The 16,869-nt window shown below is 38.7% G+C and overlaps 1 protein-coding gene across 2 annotated transcripts in view; it reads right to left on the bottom strand.

The window, feature by feature from the left end:
- Window positions 1–16,228, bottom strand: part of LOC109408415 (5-aminolevulinate synthase, non-specific, mitochondrial) — a 34,964-nt gene extending 18,736 nt beyond the window's left edge. The window contains exon 1 of one of the 2 annotated variants that reach the window (XM_019681731.3): window positions 16,023–16,228. The gene's annotated coding sequence lies outside the window, so the exon portion shown is untranslated. Of the gene's footprint in view, window positions 1–4,642; window positions 4,903–16,022 lie in introns of those variants that run through there. The other variant, XM_019681732.3, reaches the window with a different exon arrangement.
- Between the last annotated feature and the right edge of the window lie 641 nt (window positions 16,229–16,869).

A 16,869-nucleotide genomic window follows, 5' to 3' on the forward strand; every position in this document is an offset into this window, starting at 1 on the left:
GCATCAATCAGGTAATACCTGCAGCTAACCACTTATAGGAAAATTTATGGTTAGCTACTTGTGTGAAACATTACGAAGGAGAAATTTTTTCAGAGTGATTTAGTAGTAGTTTCATCATTTAAGTTTAGCCACAAATTTAACAAAAAAAGATTATTGCAAAACATCTTATTCTGCATCATGACGGGTAAAAACCTCTCCTCTTTGAAATAATATTTAGTTTTCAATATAAATTAACGATAGTTGATGAGATATTTCAAATTTTATGTTTCTCTGTTTTGACCCAATCTCACCCCCCAGACCCATTGTCACCCCCATCGACGGTTCTTTTGTTTTCGGTTTGCCATTTACCTCTACCCGGAAAGGCTTTTGCATACCTTTCGGTGCACAAAAATTCTGCCAAAAGTCCCTGTAAAACTATAGGTAATATAAATAATACAATATGACAAACTACCAGAAAAGCTTTAAGAGACATTCTAGCCAACACATGGTTGTAAATGATGTTGATTCTGGTGAGAAAGTGGAAGTGAAAGTGAAAGTGGAAGTAATCGGTCTTAAATGTAGGCATATTACATTTAAGACCGATTACCGATAGGGAACTAGTTCTTCAGAATATTCTGGACAACTCGCAATTCAAGTGACATTGTTTTGCTAAATCATAGGAAAAATTTGGTATACATATTGAATGAGTTGTTGCTGGTTGCTAAGTCGCTATTTGTAGGATTATTTTGAAGAATTTCTTGACTTTTGCAGAAAATTGGACATTTTGAAGTATCTTTTATTATCTTTATAGATGAGAATTTTAAGGATTGTATCGTTAATTATGAGTACACTTTCGAGGCTCTGTATGAAAAAGACTATGACTTATTTTGACAGCTGCTGTGTGTCTATATGTTGTTAACGTGTCAAACAAACGATAATCTTCATTAAAAGTTAAAGCTTAACCTCAAGCTGAACAATACGAGGGCTTACGGAAGAGAAGTGAAAATTGATTGTGACCAGGCACGGCACTGAAAAAAGATTATCGTTAAAAAAGTTAGCGAAACTTGAAGGTTTTAGTATCTGTCCGGTCCAAAATGCTATCAAACACACTAAAATAATTACCCGGGTTCGGTAGAAAACCAGGTTTGTTCATGCCAAATTTGGACAACAAGATGTGCAAGATCTTTAAAAGAAAATAAAGTTAGTTGTGGCTTTCACAATCAGAGGCGCGCACATCGTTTTTCTATGACGTTTCACACTAGCGCCTTCTGTTGACGATATTGCACACCACAGTGATTCGTGCAACTTTTCCACCAAGTGATGGTAGTGTGAACTGGGCGATGGATTTCCATGAAAATCGTTCAAGGTGTTACGTCTGTTTGTCTGTGATGCAAAGAAGCGTAGTTCCCTGAAGACCTATCGAAAACAAAAATGTCCGAAACGCAGTTAAGTTTAGTCAGATTTGGTGAAAACTCGGGCTCGGAAACTGTGCGACGATGTTTTGAGCAAAACCAACATGGCATCATCATTGATGATGAAACGTATTGTTTTTACAGGACTACAAGGCACTTCCAATAGCACAGTTTACACTGTGAAGCATAGCACGGATGTTCCAAAATCGTTTTTTGCGAAAATTTTGGGAAAAAGGTGTTGGTTTGGCAAGCAATTTGCCAATGCGGTATGAGATCGTTACCTTTCTTCACAGTCGCAAATATGAACATCAAAATTTACCAGAAAGAATGTCTCCAACAACGAATTCCGTCACTCATATGAAAGTACAAAGGCCCTACATAATTTTGACCAGATTTGGCAAACTGCCACTACGTGCGGGACACCTAGGACTGGTATGATCAAAACAATGTCCAATTTGTGGAAATAGCAATGAATCCTCCAAATTGCCCGCAAATAAGGCTCATTGAGAAATATTGCAGATGACATCATCAGATTCAAGAAATATTGGGTCAACGTAATCAAAACCATAGACGGAATGGTTATCCAAAACCTCATTAAGAAGATCAAGTAGAAGGTGTGATAGGTGCCAAGCTCCATGAAAAGTTATATATATTTTGATGGCATGGGCTCTTCTGATAAAGTTCCTCCTCCAATGTGGCAGTCCCACCACGACGGATAGGGGACCTTAGGCCAACAACCTACTGTTCCCGAAACCCAAAAACCGTTACAGAAACCGAAAATGAAAGATTACAAACTGATTCAACGGCAACGACTTTTAGCGCGAAATAACGGACGAGAATTGGAACTTGAGATCCTAGGATTGAGTAAAGTCAGTTGGCCGAACTTTGGAGAACACAGATTGGACCACGCTCCGTATCATCTTGGAGCAAATGAATCAATTCCATGAATCTCACTACCTGGTGTTCATTGACCTCAATGCAATATCGCAATACCTCAATGCAGCCCATAACCATAAATGACTTCGAATTGGCTGATGACGTGGCTCTCTTAGCTCAACGGCGCTGTGATATGCAGAGTAAGCTCGATGATCTTGCCAATCGCTCCTCGGCGGCAGGTCTCACAATCAAAGTCACCGAGATCAAAACGTTGGATGTATGCACGGTCAACTCTTCGAGCTTCACGATAGCTGGACAAGCAGTGGAGAATGTTGAAAGCTTCCAATATCTTAGTAGCCAAATGCCGCCCGATGGTGGCACCAACATCGACATAGATGCACGGATCAAGAGGGTAAGGGCTGCTTTGCGAGTTTACGAAATGTATGGAAAAACAACAAGAAGAGTCGACGGACCAAAATCCGAATTTTCAACTCGAACGTGAAATCTGTGCTGCTCTACTCCACTGAAACTTGATGTGTCTCAGCAGAGAACACTCAACAGCTGCAGGTCTTCATCAATAGATGCCTGCGGTATATTATTCGTGCATCATAATTGGATCTCCAACGTGGAGCTCCTTCGTCGATGTCTTCAAAAGCCGATAGCGACAGAAATTCGGGAGTGAATGTGGAGGTGGGTTGGTCACACTCTACGCAGGGTCGGAAACGAATTCTGCAAACATGCGTTAGATGTGAACCCAGCAGGACATCGCAGCAGAGGTAGACCCAGAGGTTCATGGCGGCGCAGCCTCAACAAGGAAATATAGAAAGTCGACAGAAATTTAACCTGGCCAAAGAATTATGACAATAGAGTGAAGAGAAACATGAGTAGAGCCTGTAGACCTTGAAGGTCCTAATTCCAGATTAGTTTGTAGAGCCTGGAATATCTAATGGATATACCACAAGTATTATAACTGTGCTCTGAACAAGGCTCTGAACCTCCATCAGCAGTATAGACTACATTCCACGAATATTTTTTACAATTTAAGCATGATACAGTATGTAGATCAGCTAGCAAAATTTTCAGACGAGCTGAAGTTCATCGTGCGGCAATTTTCATTCACTTGCCTGTATATTCACATTCAGCTGCTCGATACTCGTTTGTCAACTGAATGAATGTCAATGAATATTTGTAAACATCTTACAAAATATTAAATTGCTGATAAAATATTAACGTTTCGATTACATTTAACAATGCTTTACACAGATATTTCCCCATTTGATTGTTGTATAGTGTTTTTGGAAGGAATCGTAGCCATAAACGTAGGTAATTATGAAGATGTTTCTCGATTGACTTCATATTCAATGACTACGAATTGACTGACTGGGTGAAGAGGGAGAACAAAAATGAATTTGTTTGTTTTGAATATTCAGTGCAGAATCATTCAAATTCGTGCTGTTTTCAGTCAATGACTATGAACATTTTGCACCCTGATGTAGATATTGTCACCCAAACTTCAAAGTGTATTGGAGGCCATTTGTATTTCACGGAATGTCCAACTACTGACCCAAATTCTAAAGGAAATTGTTGAATAAATTTTGGCGGAACTCCAAAATGTGTTGGAAGTAATTTCTAAAAAAAATGGAGCTCTAGGTTTAGGATAAAATTTTGGTCGATTATTACAGGATTATCTGTATTGACAACGACTTTCGTTTTTTTTTGGGTTTTCAGTAGTTTCGACTGTTTTCTTCTTCCAACGTTTCGATCTTTATTGAATCTTCTCCAGGAAATCGAATAAAATTGTTGCTTTTTCGTCCAGTGTTTGTTTTTGAAACCTTTCATTTCTGGCTTTTCTGCAGCTACCTATTCCAGACTACATGAAATCAGTAACAAATTTTGAAAACGACGTATAATCAATGGTGTAGCATTGATTATACGTCGTTTTCAAAATTTGTTACTGAAATGGCCCATGTACAAAATCTGAAATTATCTTTTCCATTAGAGTCAATTTTTCTGAAACCTCCAATTATCTCTAACCGATCATTTCATTCTGTTCAAAAATCCTCTACTAGATCATGGCACGGTTGATCAAATTTCGAAATCAATCAATTAGCACCTAAATCTGCTACTGCTGCTAGCCGTGCAGGAATGTATATGATTGGCGTGAAGCGCGAATTGTGAAATTCAGCACAACTTGCAATTGGAGCTCGATGCGCGTCATTATTAGTTTGGACGTATGTAGGCACCTAGTGGAACCATAAGCTACCAACAAGATCCACATTCACTTTTCGAGGTCATGGGTCACCTGGCCAGGTGAAATCGTTGTGCACTGATTCACCTTATATAGCTCGCGGTTAGAAGATCTATCAAACACTTACCCGAAATCTACTTCCTCAAAGTGTCAGGTTCCCGAACGAAAACTTTCAAAGCGATGCGGTGGTGGGTGACAGATTACGTGACTTCGGGACTCAATCAACACTACTGTTGCTAGGTGTTTTTGATTGGATTCACTGTCTCTCTGTGCTAGCTGGTTGGACTGTTATTTGCTGCTGGCTATTCGAGTGTCGGAATGGAACTGACTCGGATGGAATCGAATGTAGGGGGAAAAAAACTTGATCTTCGATTTCTTTATCGCTACACACGGGGAGACGCGACGACGCGACGCGTGGTTGCCCCTGTATGGGTCGAGGTTTTCTGTGTGCGGTCACTACTGAGAGAGACCCACTCGAAATGGTTTTCTTCAAGTGAGGTAGCAGCGACCGACCGAAGTGCTAAACGTGCTACTCTGTCGAAACTGGATAGTCATCTCTAGTGCAGTATAAGGGGCTTTGATGTGAAGTTCAGAATTGAGGTGCAAATATCTTCCTTAATGACTAGAATAAGTAAGGTTTTGCACTATGCAAAAGAAATCGATATATTCATCAAGAATTCTACCTGTCAAGATTGCATTGGAAAGCGATACTTTTCTGAAGAGCAGTTGTGATATTTTATGCAAATCTTCTGGAATCTTCTCGATTTACAGAATTGTTCTCCAGTCAACCGAGTATCAAGAACACTTCCCCTAGGAGGCGTCCACAAGCACTCAATTCGATAATCGCTGCTTGAAATAATGTCAATAAGATCAAGGTCAAGGTTTTGAAATATTTGGTGAATCTAAATATTTGCCTGAAAATGGCCTGAAATATGCAATTGAAACCCATGTTGTCGAGAATACCCTTTTTAGTCAAGTATACACCCAAGCAAAGTTGCTTATCCACGAAAAATATCTCAATAAACAACGTCGCGTAAAAGAGTCGCATGGCAGTAGAGTTTCTAGTTTTTTAAGCATGTTGGTTCATATGAAGAGGCATGCTAGACATATGAACATCACGGATGTTATGGTCGATAATGCGTTCTAAGCATTCCAGAAGAAAAGATGTCAAACTGATGCATCTAATACACTTTGTGTGCGTCTGCATATGACGCACATCCTCCTATAGCTAAGAGACGAGTGTAGCGAAATTTACGTTGCTGGCAAGCGCACATGCTCGAGGCATAACACACAAGTTTGTCTTTTCATTTATACAGAATGCAACAAATACCGGATTCACAAGGTTATCTATAGCTGCATTTCCCAAAACAGATTTAATATCTGACAATTTTTAAGTACTAAGAACAGATGCTACCTTTTTTCGGTAACGCATTTTATCCCATTTCCTCTCATACAACAACAACACATAACGACTTGATTAGAGTGGCGTTTTATTTTCGCGACAAACAACAACCGCGCACACAGGACAGCCACCGATTTCAACCGTGTGCAATTCTCGTGGTTAGATTACACTTTACCAAATTGGTAAAGTACACACACCACGGACAACAGTACACTTATCATCGGCCGCGGTACCATATTTGGAAGTTGGGAATATGATACGGATTTCGGCATCTTGTAGGGTTTCTCTTATCGCTTCACCGGTCAGAAGCGTGTTCTGTTACACGCATCGAGGCGGTTAGCTTGGTCCGAGAGTTAGCTCAGGAAATCCGATATGGCTATCAATATTAACGGGCCGGTTTGCTTATCATCGATTCAGATGGTAGCTGAAATGATGATTTTGTCTTTGTCAGGTACGTGCTAAGACAAGGCGACTCGCCATATGGAAGGCGCCTTCACTTTGAACTTGTTACGGTACCGAATGTGTATATTATGTGTTTCAAGAGAGGAGAACGATCCGTAGCACACACTTCCACCGGTTTCCAGATAGATATAGGTGAATTAGTTGGTTTGTACTTTGTTGGAACGTTTGTGCTGAGTAATGGTGAGACGACAGATACTGAACTTTTTGGTGTTATGGAAAACTTTAGTGGTACAGCTTTTAATGCATGATATTGTCGACCACTCAGAAAACAAATATTTAATTAATTGTTATAAAATACGACTTATAAGCAATATTGAATGGAAAAATTGTTTAACGATAGTACAGAATGAAGAGCATTTCCAGTCCAAACACAAAAATGCCATTTTTGACTCAATATTTTACAATTTAAATTGTTTCTTTTTCTACATCCAACCATATTTAAGTTACAGCGAATTGAAAAAAAAAAAATAGAAAAATACATGGAGCCTTGTCAAATGTTATTCAAGATTTTTTTTTACTGTTTTATAGTTTTTTTTTATCGAAAAAGGATTAACTATTTCTCAGATTATCTGTGTCAGATATGTGAATTTTCAGAATGTTTCAAATAACATATGGCAAGGACCATTTTTCATTTTTTTTAATTTTTTTTGTTAATACCTTAAAAACGGAAAGCCTAACAGTTTTGTATAGATGGCACCGTAGCTTGTGTACAATGCTTAAGGACAGACTTGTTAGAATCCCAAAATGGCCGCGACAATGGCCGACTTTGGCGCCTACTCACGATTTCGAACGTACAAATCTCTTTGTAAATAAAACCAGCGCATCAGATCTTCTCATTTTAAGCTAATTAGGTACAAGTGAGCAAGAACAGAAAAATAAAATGCACTGCTTTTTTAAGCTTGCTTCTTGAGATTTGTTCGTCTGAAGTTCTGATGCACTGTTGAAGCGGGATTTCAAGACGTTTGTCCTTAAGGTATATAACACATGATTGCTTCCATCAGTAATATTGTTGATAAATATGTTGAGCAATAAAATGGGACAAGGATCGTCCATCAGTTGTCCAATGTCAAGTTTACAGTTATGGTGAGCTATCACACCAGCACGATAATTTTCAGTTGCGCATGATAAATATATTAAACTGAGCAGGTGGTGCCCACTACGTTCAATAACCTTGGTACAATTTGATAGATGAATTGCCATGCGGATGTATTTGACCTTGATCTCGTGGACATTTTTTTCAGAGCTAGCGCCAGAGTCAGCTAAAATGACGAAATATCCATTCTTTATTTCTTCTCAACCTGATATTTACTATCGCTTATCTGGTGATTAACAGTGAGTGGCGTTTTTTAACAATCCAGAATGAATCACAGCTGCTGTGCCACGTAATTGCACAAATATTGAGGAAGTGCTTCAAAAAATGGAAACTGTTGTTGGAATGTGGCAGTTCTATGATATTTCAATTGCATATTGGCAGAGCTGCTCAACATTTGTTTTAAATTATTAACAAAACTAAGTAAGGGGATTCACTACACAGCAAAATATACTGTGTTTGGTTGGGCCGTCACTAGGTGGCGGTAGTGAGCAAATGTCAAACAGGAGCAAAAACGATGCCAGCGCTGCGAGTGGTCAAACTTGAATCAACCGTTAAAAAGATGATCGATGAGAAGCGAGCAGAGTGTGACGTCTGTTAATATGTATACCATGATTATCACCTGTGTTAATGCATTTCTGTAAAAGATTAAATATGGGTATTCACTAAACAGATTAAATAACTGCGTGAGCCACGATTATCTGTTTATTGAAATGCTTCATGAAATTGCGAATTAAATCATCAAAGATTGCCTTGGTGATTGCGACGTTTAATCAGTTTACGTATTAATAGGGGTACTCACTAAACAGATTAAATTGCTGCGTAAGCTATGATTTTCTGCTTATTTGAAATGTTTCATGATTTTGCGAAGGAAATAATCAAAGATAGCCTTGGTGATCGCGACGTTTAATCTGTTTAATCCGTTTACGCTGTTAAGTGAATCCCCCCAATATAATAGTAATTAATATAATAGTAATAGTTATTTACAGGGGATAGACAAAATGATCGGGACAGGCAAAATTTTTATTTTTAAAAAAATGTTTAACTAGTTGTAACTTTTCTCGAAACGTGCATCAAATATTCTCAAATTTTCACTGTAAGTTGTTCAACTAGTTGTGTATCAGTGGACAAAATTTGGAAAAGATCGGGCTATTCTGCACGAAGTTATAAAGATTCTAGAAAAAGCTAGAATTACCCGATAGCCAACTTTGAGCTGTTATATCTCCGGATTCAATGAACCGAATGCAATGGGATTTTGACTATTTATGACTTATATAATGAGCTTTGAAAAACTTTTGACAAAACTTAAAATTTTCAACACGGAAGAAAATTATTACGATTAGTTTATTTTTCTAATAAAACACCAAATGTTCTAATACGTCAACATCGTTTCATAACTCAAGATGCTAATTATAGTTTATTTAAATTCCCTCTAGTTGCCTTGAATATAAATATGTTTTAAAGGTAAGTAACAACATAGCCTTCAATTAATAGGAAAAGTTTTGGGCTGCATATTAAAAATAGACCAATTTACTAAAAAATCATAAAATAAATAAAATTGCTATAACTTTTCCTCTTGTTAATAATTTAAAGTTGTGTCAAAAGTTTTTCAAAGCTCATTATATAAGTCATAAATGGTCAAAATTTCATTGTATTCGGTTCATTGAATCCGGAGATATAACAGCTCAAAGTTGGCTATCGGATAATTTTACCTTTTTCTAGAATCTTTATAACTTCGTGCATAATAGCCCGATCTTTTCCAAATTTTGTCCACTGACACACAACTAGTTGATAAATTTACTGTGCAAATTTGAGAATAATTGATGCATTTTTCGAAAAGTTACAGCTAGTTGAACATTTTTTGAAAAGTGAAAATTTTGCCTGTCCCGATCATTTTGTCTATCCCCTGTACTTACATAGGTATTTCCACTTTTTTTATCTTTAGAAAGAGAACCTTTTTTATCATTCTTCAATCACTTAACATAATTTACAGCTCTTTTGTCCACTAGGGAGGGCACTGTCTGAGCGATTCCAATTGGCAGCAGCACTTACACTTTGTACAGCGCCTAAATGTATTCTATTCTAATTTTGCGAAATGGTTGCCTTTTGCGCTACTGTCACTTTTCTACCCCCCCTCCTGTCCACGGTAGAATGATGAGCACATGGATGTTGATGTGTGGCTTTTGTTCCTTTCCCTGTCCGATTGAGGGTCTATAAGGCATTTTATGAGACGTTTCAAATCAGCTGTTTTTTGAATGTTTACCAGCTTTGAAGTCCAACCGGTGGGCCCATTTATTTACATTTTTGCTAGCATAACATGTGGTACAGGCCCATTCAATAAATGAGGTTCATTTATCTGCAAAAATGGGTCAATCCGCCCACTATAATTAATATCCGTAGACTGTGGTGATCTTTTTCTCATCTGCTAGTGACATCATGCAGCTCGGGGGATTGATATATGCCACATTAGGAACCGAAACATCTCTGCCAGCAAAAATCTGATTGGCGCTCACCACATGTTATGCTACTTTTCGTGAAAACAAAAACATCAAATGTAAACAATAACAATGAGCGGCCCACCGATAGAACGTCTCGTAAAATAGCTTATTATGAGTTGCCATTCCAGAGCAAAGTCTGACAATCTAATTTTGATGTTGTGATATTGCAAATGATGATAACTGAGGTTGTTGTCGTTTTGGTCGTTTTAACGGTTAAAACATCAAAAACAAGAGCTGAAGAATGTTCATGTAACAACAGTTCCTGCTATCACTGATAGCAAATTGATAACAGTTTTTGTTATCAGCGCGAAAAAAATGGAAAAATCGTCAAATGAAGAGTTCTTTCGGGTGTTCCTTAAGGTGAAACTGGAAGCATTTCCTCACTTTTTGGTTTTTGATTTTTATTAACCCTCATCGAGCAGTCGCGTCTTCGACTACCTGCAACGGCACTACGTTCACGTAGAGTGACTGGAAGGGAAAGTGGCGTCATGTTCCAGTTTTGACAGGTCTCCTGCTCGTTTGGAACGGGAATTTGTATGGAGTTGACAGATGATCGCTGTTCCAATTTTGACATTGACGCCACTCTCCCTTCCAGTCACTCTACGTTCACGCTGTGTATTTTTTATGGTGCGTGTACTCAGTACACGACGCGACCGCTCCAGGGTTAAATAACGAAGCAATATTTTCAAAATCGGTTTTTGTACACAGTTAGAGGAAAGTATCATGGTATCTCCTGTTTTTTTTTTCAGGTGGGAAATGTTTTTCAGTTTTAAGGAAACCATTTTAAATATGGTTTTTGGAAAATTGGAAAAAGTTTTACACCTGAAAAAAATCAGTAGATAGCTCGATCCTTCCTCTAACTGTAATATGTTGATTCGGGGTAATGGCTTTCAGTCTGTGGCAATTCCAAACAAATTGAATCGAATGAGTGTAATCAATTTCGTACCTTTTAATTCCGTCCTATTTTGTTTATCCTTTGACAGATACGCGTATTTCGACTACCACTTGATATCAGCCCATCACCGAAAATCAGTCCACGGCTTGAACGAAGTGGGCGAAGTAAGTATCAGAATCGATAAAAATACCTCCTGCGAAACCAGTGCTTCTGTTAATGCCAGTTATCTTCTTCTGTAGTTGTCGGAACATAAGTTGAAAAAGGTGCCTATGCTGGAGGCCCTTAACGATAAAACGGGACTTTGTTAGTAAGTACACAGTAACATAACACACACAGAACATAATACATAACTATGACCATGACGCTGGATATAGAGGTAATCACGTTCAAATGTATGCGTGCCTTTTTTGTAGATGTAGTTGTGAAACTGCGAGGAAAATATTTGCACTCTTACCCCGGACGTAAGTTTTATCATTATTTACCCGTTTTACCCAATTCGATTGGGTAATATTTGCATATGCAATCTGAACAGCCTTTGAATCGGCGTGCACTTTTGTGTGAGGAAAAATTCGCGCTAGTGTTCGTGTGTTCAAATGTCACTTATCTCTATAGAGCATTAATTTGGCTTTATAGTGTATTATATGACATGCGATATAAAGTTGTTTTGTCATATAGGCACCATTAAAGTAGGTTCAAACGCGAAAGTGGCGCTACTATTGTTGATATAAAGCTGGCTTTACTGTGTTGATTGAGTCGAATACATTATCGAACTCATTGAGAAACATGGTAACATCTTGTTATTAAGCTAGTTGAATAAAATGAGCAAAAGTTATTAAATTTTAAATAAGCTACTTGTTCCATTAAAGATCTTATGTGGCATAACGGCATCTAATACGTCGGAAGCAGCTTGTATTCTATCATTATTAGAGCACTATTAGACAGATGATGTGAATACCTAAGCAACTGTCTTTAATCTTTTATACCATTGGTTATTCAATGAGCAGAAATATGCTTTAACAAACGTGCAGTTTCCACTGCATGAAACATTCATTCGCCATTTTGTTCAACATAAACTCTTGTACAACGGTCGGCGCCTTTGTAGCACATTCAATCAACTGACATGCTTATTAATGATTTTGAATTGTTACTTGGGTTACCTATATGGGTTCACTTAAGGCGTTTTCGCCATTGGCGTTTTTCAATAGACACCGATTTGGTTTGTCGTTGATATTTCCTTTTTGTGCTGTGATTGTGAAGAGTGTAATCCTGTCTAGTTTAGGTAGTGGCTACGGCTAGGAAACCTCAGATCAATTTTCAGCGTAAAAAGCGTGCGTAGCCCAAGTGGCTCTACTTCAAAAAGTTCATTTTCGTAGGGTAACTTCTGTTTAGTTTACCTTGTGAACCCAGTTTTGGTTCTTTCATTATAAATAAAGTGTCGTGCCTCGAGCATGTTATGTATATCTTAGTATGTTTCAATCTTTCCTTATGGATGCCTTCAAACAAGCTCTTGTATTCAGCATCTTTTCGTTGATATTTGGCAGTATTGCTATGATGGTTACATCATCCGAAATAGCTCAAACATTAATTTGAGATGCTTCAGTTTGATGGACTACTTAGGTACATAGTACAGTTCATGGATAACTTAACATAGAATTGCACCTTACCCAACTCTGCATTAGCAGAATTTGTCATGAGTTGACTGAATGGCATGTGTCAGATGAGGAGTCTCCATTTGACCTTCTTTGCACTTTTTAGTGTTCCTTCGCAAAATTTGCGTATTCAGGCGTCTCTGCTCAATAAACTAGGGAACCTGTACTAATTGGTTGCGACCACATTTTTTAGATAACTCGCTTCCATTGCTACTCCAAGAGAGTTTCATTGTGGTTTTGTTCCTACAATGCCCTCCATTGTGGTATACTATTACTATTGCTTTGGAAGAAGCTTATCCTCTGCGGTCTGTGCGGACCGCAAGAGGTATTCCTGAATGGAACTCTGATCTGTTCAAGTTCAAAATATATTCGGATAAACCAGTCTTTTGTATAGTTACGAATCTCTAGCTTCCGCCAGAGAATTATAGCTATATAATTGACTTAGTGGGCACTAAAACGCTCTGCTTACTTCAAATCTCCAGGAGCAAATGGTGTTTTGTCCTATTTTCCACCAGAGGGATTTGAGTATTTCAAACATGTTTTGAACTCTTGTAGTTTTCTATGAGGTATTTTCATGGCGTGAAATTACTACATAGTTTTATCTCAAAAGGGTGCGTGCGTTGTATAAAGAAGGAATGAGTTCCTGGTTACCTCGTTCTTTCTGAAATGCTTGAAACGCATTGTCGATTATCACATCTGTGATATTCGTCTGGCTGACATGCCTATTCATGTGAACTCACATGCCTCCCAATTTGGGATGTCACAAAGTTGTATACGTTTTCAAGAAAGTACTCGCTCAAACGTAGTTTTTGCTTGGGTGATTTCTTGAATATTGAGGATGCTTTCGATGCCGTGCCTTTCAATGCCATATTGAAAGTTGCATGACGTCACAAGCTACCTCCAATGAGCTATAGGCTCTCTTTATGCTTATGCGTTTTACAGTGTCCTTTTCAGGGCACTGATTAAACCCGTTGTGGTATGGGCTATGAGCTCTCGTTGCGCTTATGCGTTCATTCCCTCTTCTAGGGTACTCCTTCCTATTTCATCACCTTTCCCTTTCCCTTTCCTAATTCCCATCCCTTGTCCCATGCTCCCTCAGGTAAATGATGAAATAGGCTTATATGAATGGCGATGGCACAAATGTCCCAAATGGAGGATAAAGTACCTGATCACGCCGAGGACCTGGGATCGAATCCCACTTCCGACTAAACTCGCAAAATGTGAGTTCTTCCTTCGGAAGGGAAGTACAGCGTGGGTTCCGAGATGAACTAGCTTAGGGCTAAAAATCTCGTTGATACAGATAAAAAAAAAATGCGGACCAAATTCGGTTCCCTTGACCCATTCTCACCCGCTCGAAGGGGTGAGAAAGGGTCAATTGTCATACCCATAGTTTTAAGGAAATATTGACGAACTCCAAATATTTTTTCAATATTTGCGCATGCATTACCACATTCCAGTGATCAAAGAAGCAAAAGTTATAGAACAATGAATGTGGAAGTATGCATTTTCGACCCATTCTCACCCCCAACGACGGTATTTTGATTGTATATCAATAGTTCCACTATTAGAACAAGTAATTGACAGTTGGATTTTTCTAATGATATTACAATCACATTCTTAATACTATTGCATCATATTCATCTAATTTCGTTTGTCTCGAGTTCGGTGAAAATCGATGGTGCTCTAGACTAGAGCAGTCAGGGTTCAGTAATGCGGCACAGAAATCTTGACCCCCGGGACGTCTGAACATTTTAGGGTACGCTCTTGGATAGGATATTGAATCAACAGAAGATAAGTGAAAAGACAAATAATACGGTATTATTCAACATATCAGATCAGACGGAAAAAGTTCTAACGTATCGTAACGGTCGCTTATCCGCAAAGATGAATCACTAATATTATTAGGGGGTTTTCCTTCGATATCTTCTCTCTTTTGATCTCTTACAAGAGCTAACAAAACATCTTCCCCCGTCAAAACAAAGTTAATTAATTTGTTAAGAGGAGCTGAAAACCAGAAAAAAGTGATTTTCCCACATACCGCATACAAACGGGTCGCCAGTTGCGCCCATAAAAACCAGCTTAAACCGGATCGTTGGTTTTGTATCTAATTTGTTCGACTCGCCATCGGTTAGCCAGTTGTTGCTGAAACAGCAGCAGCAAAGTCGCATCAAACAGTGAGTAGGCAGCCAGGCAGGCAGTACATATCTCACTATCTACCACAAATACCACCACGAACGGACGCACGAGATCCGTCTTTACGATGGTGGCAGTGTACGGTTCGTGCACTGTAAGCTATTTATCGAGTCGGTCGAGGCTGATTTGTAGTCTGATATAGGGGACATCGGTTCCATACGCCTCTTTAACGTAAAAAACCCAAGCTGATGTCTCACTGATAAAAAGAGTTTGAATATAATATTTTAGCCCCAATCGGTAGCATTTTCAATTGCCTTTCATCTCGATTACTGAAACCTAAATATTTGAAGTTTCTAAAACGATTCTACCAATTTCTGTTAACGAGATTTTTAGCCCTAGGCTGGTTCATCTCGGGACCCACGCTTTACTTCCTTTTCGAAGGAAGACCCCACATTTTGCGAGTTTCTTGGGAGTGGGATTCGATCCCAGGTCCTCGGCGTGTTAGTCAAGTGTTCTAACCATCACACCAGGTTCAGAATGCGAACTCTTTTTCGCAGAATTGAAGGTCAAATTGGAATGAAGTTGTTTATTTTAGTTCGAGAATCTCTTCGCTTACTCACAACTTTTATTATTTGTTCAAAAAAAGGGACTGTTTAATTGTTTTCAAATATTCATGTAATTGTTTCAACAATTTTTTTTTATTTACTTTTTCAATAACTGAAAGAATACACATTGAACTTTTCTGTGTTCGAACCTTGGAATGAATATGACTGTGCGTTTCTCGACTCGAGTCATTTCCTAGAGGGCGCGTTTTACCCCGTTCTCTCCTATATCTCCTTGGGTGTCTCCAAGCGAGAATGGCTCTATAGTAAGGGAAGTTGTGATGGATGTGGCGATTAGCGAATCCTGTTTTGTTTAGAATAACGTTCGGAAAAGTTCCGGTAGTTCAAGGTAGATCCTTGAGGTTTTTAAGTCAATGTCATATGCCACTTAGGGGGGAAGTGTCCCTCAGACGACGGTAATTGATGCAATAAACATATTTATCAGTAATATTAAAATTGATACACCTATATTAGCAAGAAAATTACATGCACACTGACATGTGACTAGGCAAATTATGCAATATGAGAACTTTGGCCACTTGCTTTCTTGGGAGGAGTTTCTTGAAATCTAACACATCTTGATAGATCAAAGGCAATTATTTTAGTCCAATGACAAAAAATCAATCCTCTTCAATTGTATCTTATTGCATAACTATGCAGTCTAAAAAAACTTTCACTTCAGACTCCCTTTTTAACTAGCGACATGTCCATCAAATCCTGTCCATATTGTGTCGACCCGCAGAGACCACAAGAAAATGTCCCCCGTCAGTACTCACCTTTGGAATCGATCCCAATCAGTCCAGCTGTATGGTATCACTTTGATGGTTTGGTGGGAAATTCACGAAAATAAAAGCCACTAAATCACACCACGGAGGACGTACACTACTGTGTCGATTGCACCACGGTCGAAATTCTAATATCGGGGATCACCACAGAGAAGGTAGGGGACCACTTGGATGGATATATGACACGACGAGTCAGTCAGTGGGCGAGTGCGCACGTGTATGTGTGTGTGTTTGTGCGTTTCTCGTTCCGAACGTTGACAGCTGATGCGATGTCAGTTGAACTTGTGTACTGCAGCCTGGTCTGTCGAGATGACGTTTGAAGCTCTAGGCGTGCTGCGACCAAAAAGGCTCAAGTGGTCATTACTAGCCCACGAATTACAATTCCAGCAATAAATTATAACATGATTTGATGAAGATTGACCTGGAATACTGCTTGAAAATATCACATTTTGATACATATTTATTAAATAGATTATTTTTGAAAGTTACTCCTTTTAATATCCGCATTGAAAAACAGATGGCGATTGGCGCCACTCTGGAAGTGGTTGTTTGTGTAAATAAGAGGATGAGAATATCACATTGATTTGATTACATCGGAAAAATAATAGAGTTAATAAACTATAGAGGACGAATGTCGCTGCTGTTCCCTTTGTTCTCGCTCGCAAACATGTCGGGTATCTATCTGTCAAACTGCATACTTTTTCGCTTTGACACTTATAGCCCGGCCTATCTCCGCCAGCAAGAGATGTTTCGGCAGCGACGCCAGCGACATTCTTCCTCTATAGTTTATTACCTCTATTGGAAAAATTGAATACGATACCGTCGATTTCCTCTACAG

This window comes from Aedes albopictus, chromosome 3 (genome assembly GCF_035046485.1).
Source record: "Aedes albopictus strain Foshan chromosome 3, AalbF5, whole genome shotgun sequence".
Taxonomy (NCBI): Eukaryota; Metazoa; Arthropoda; class Insecta; order Diptera; family Culicidae; genus Aedes; species Aedes albopictus.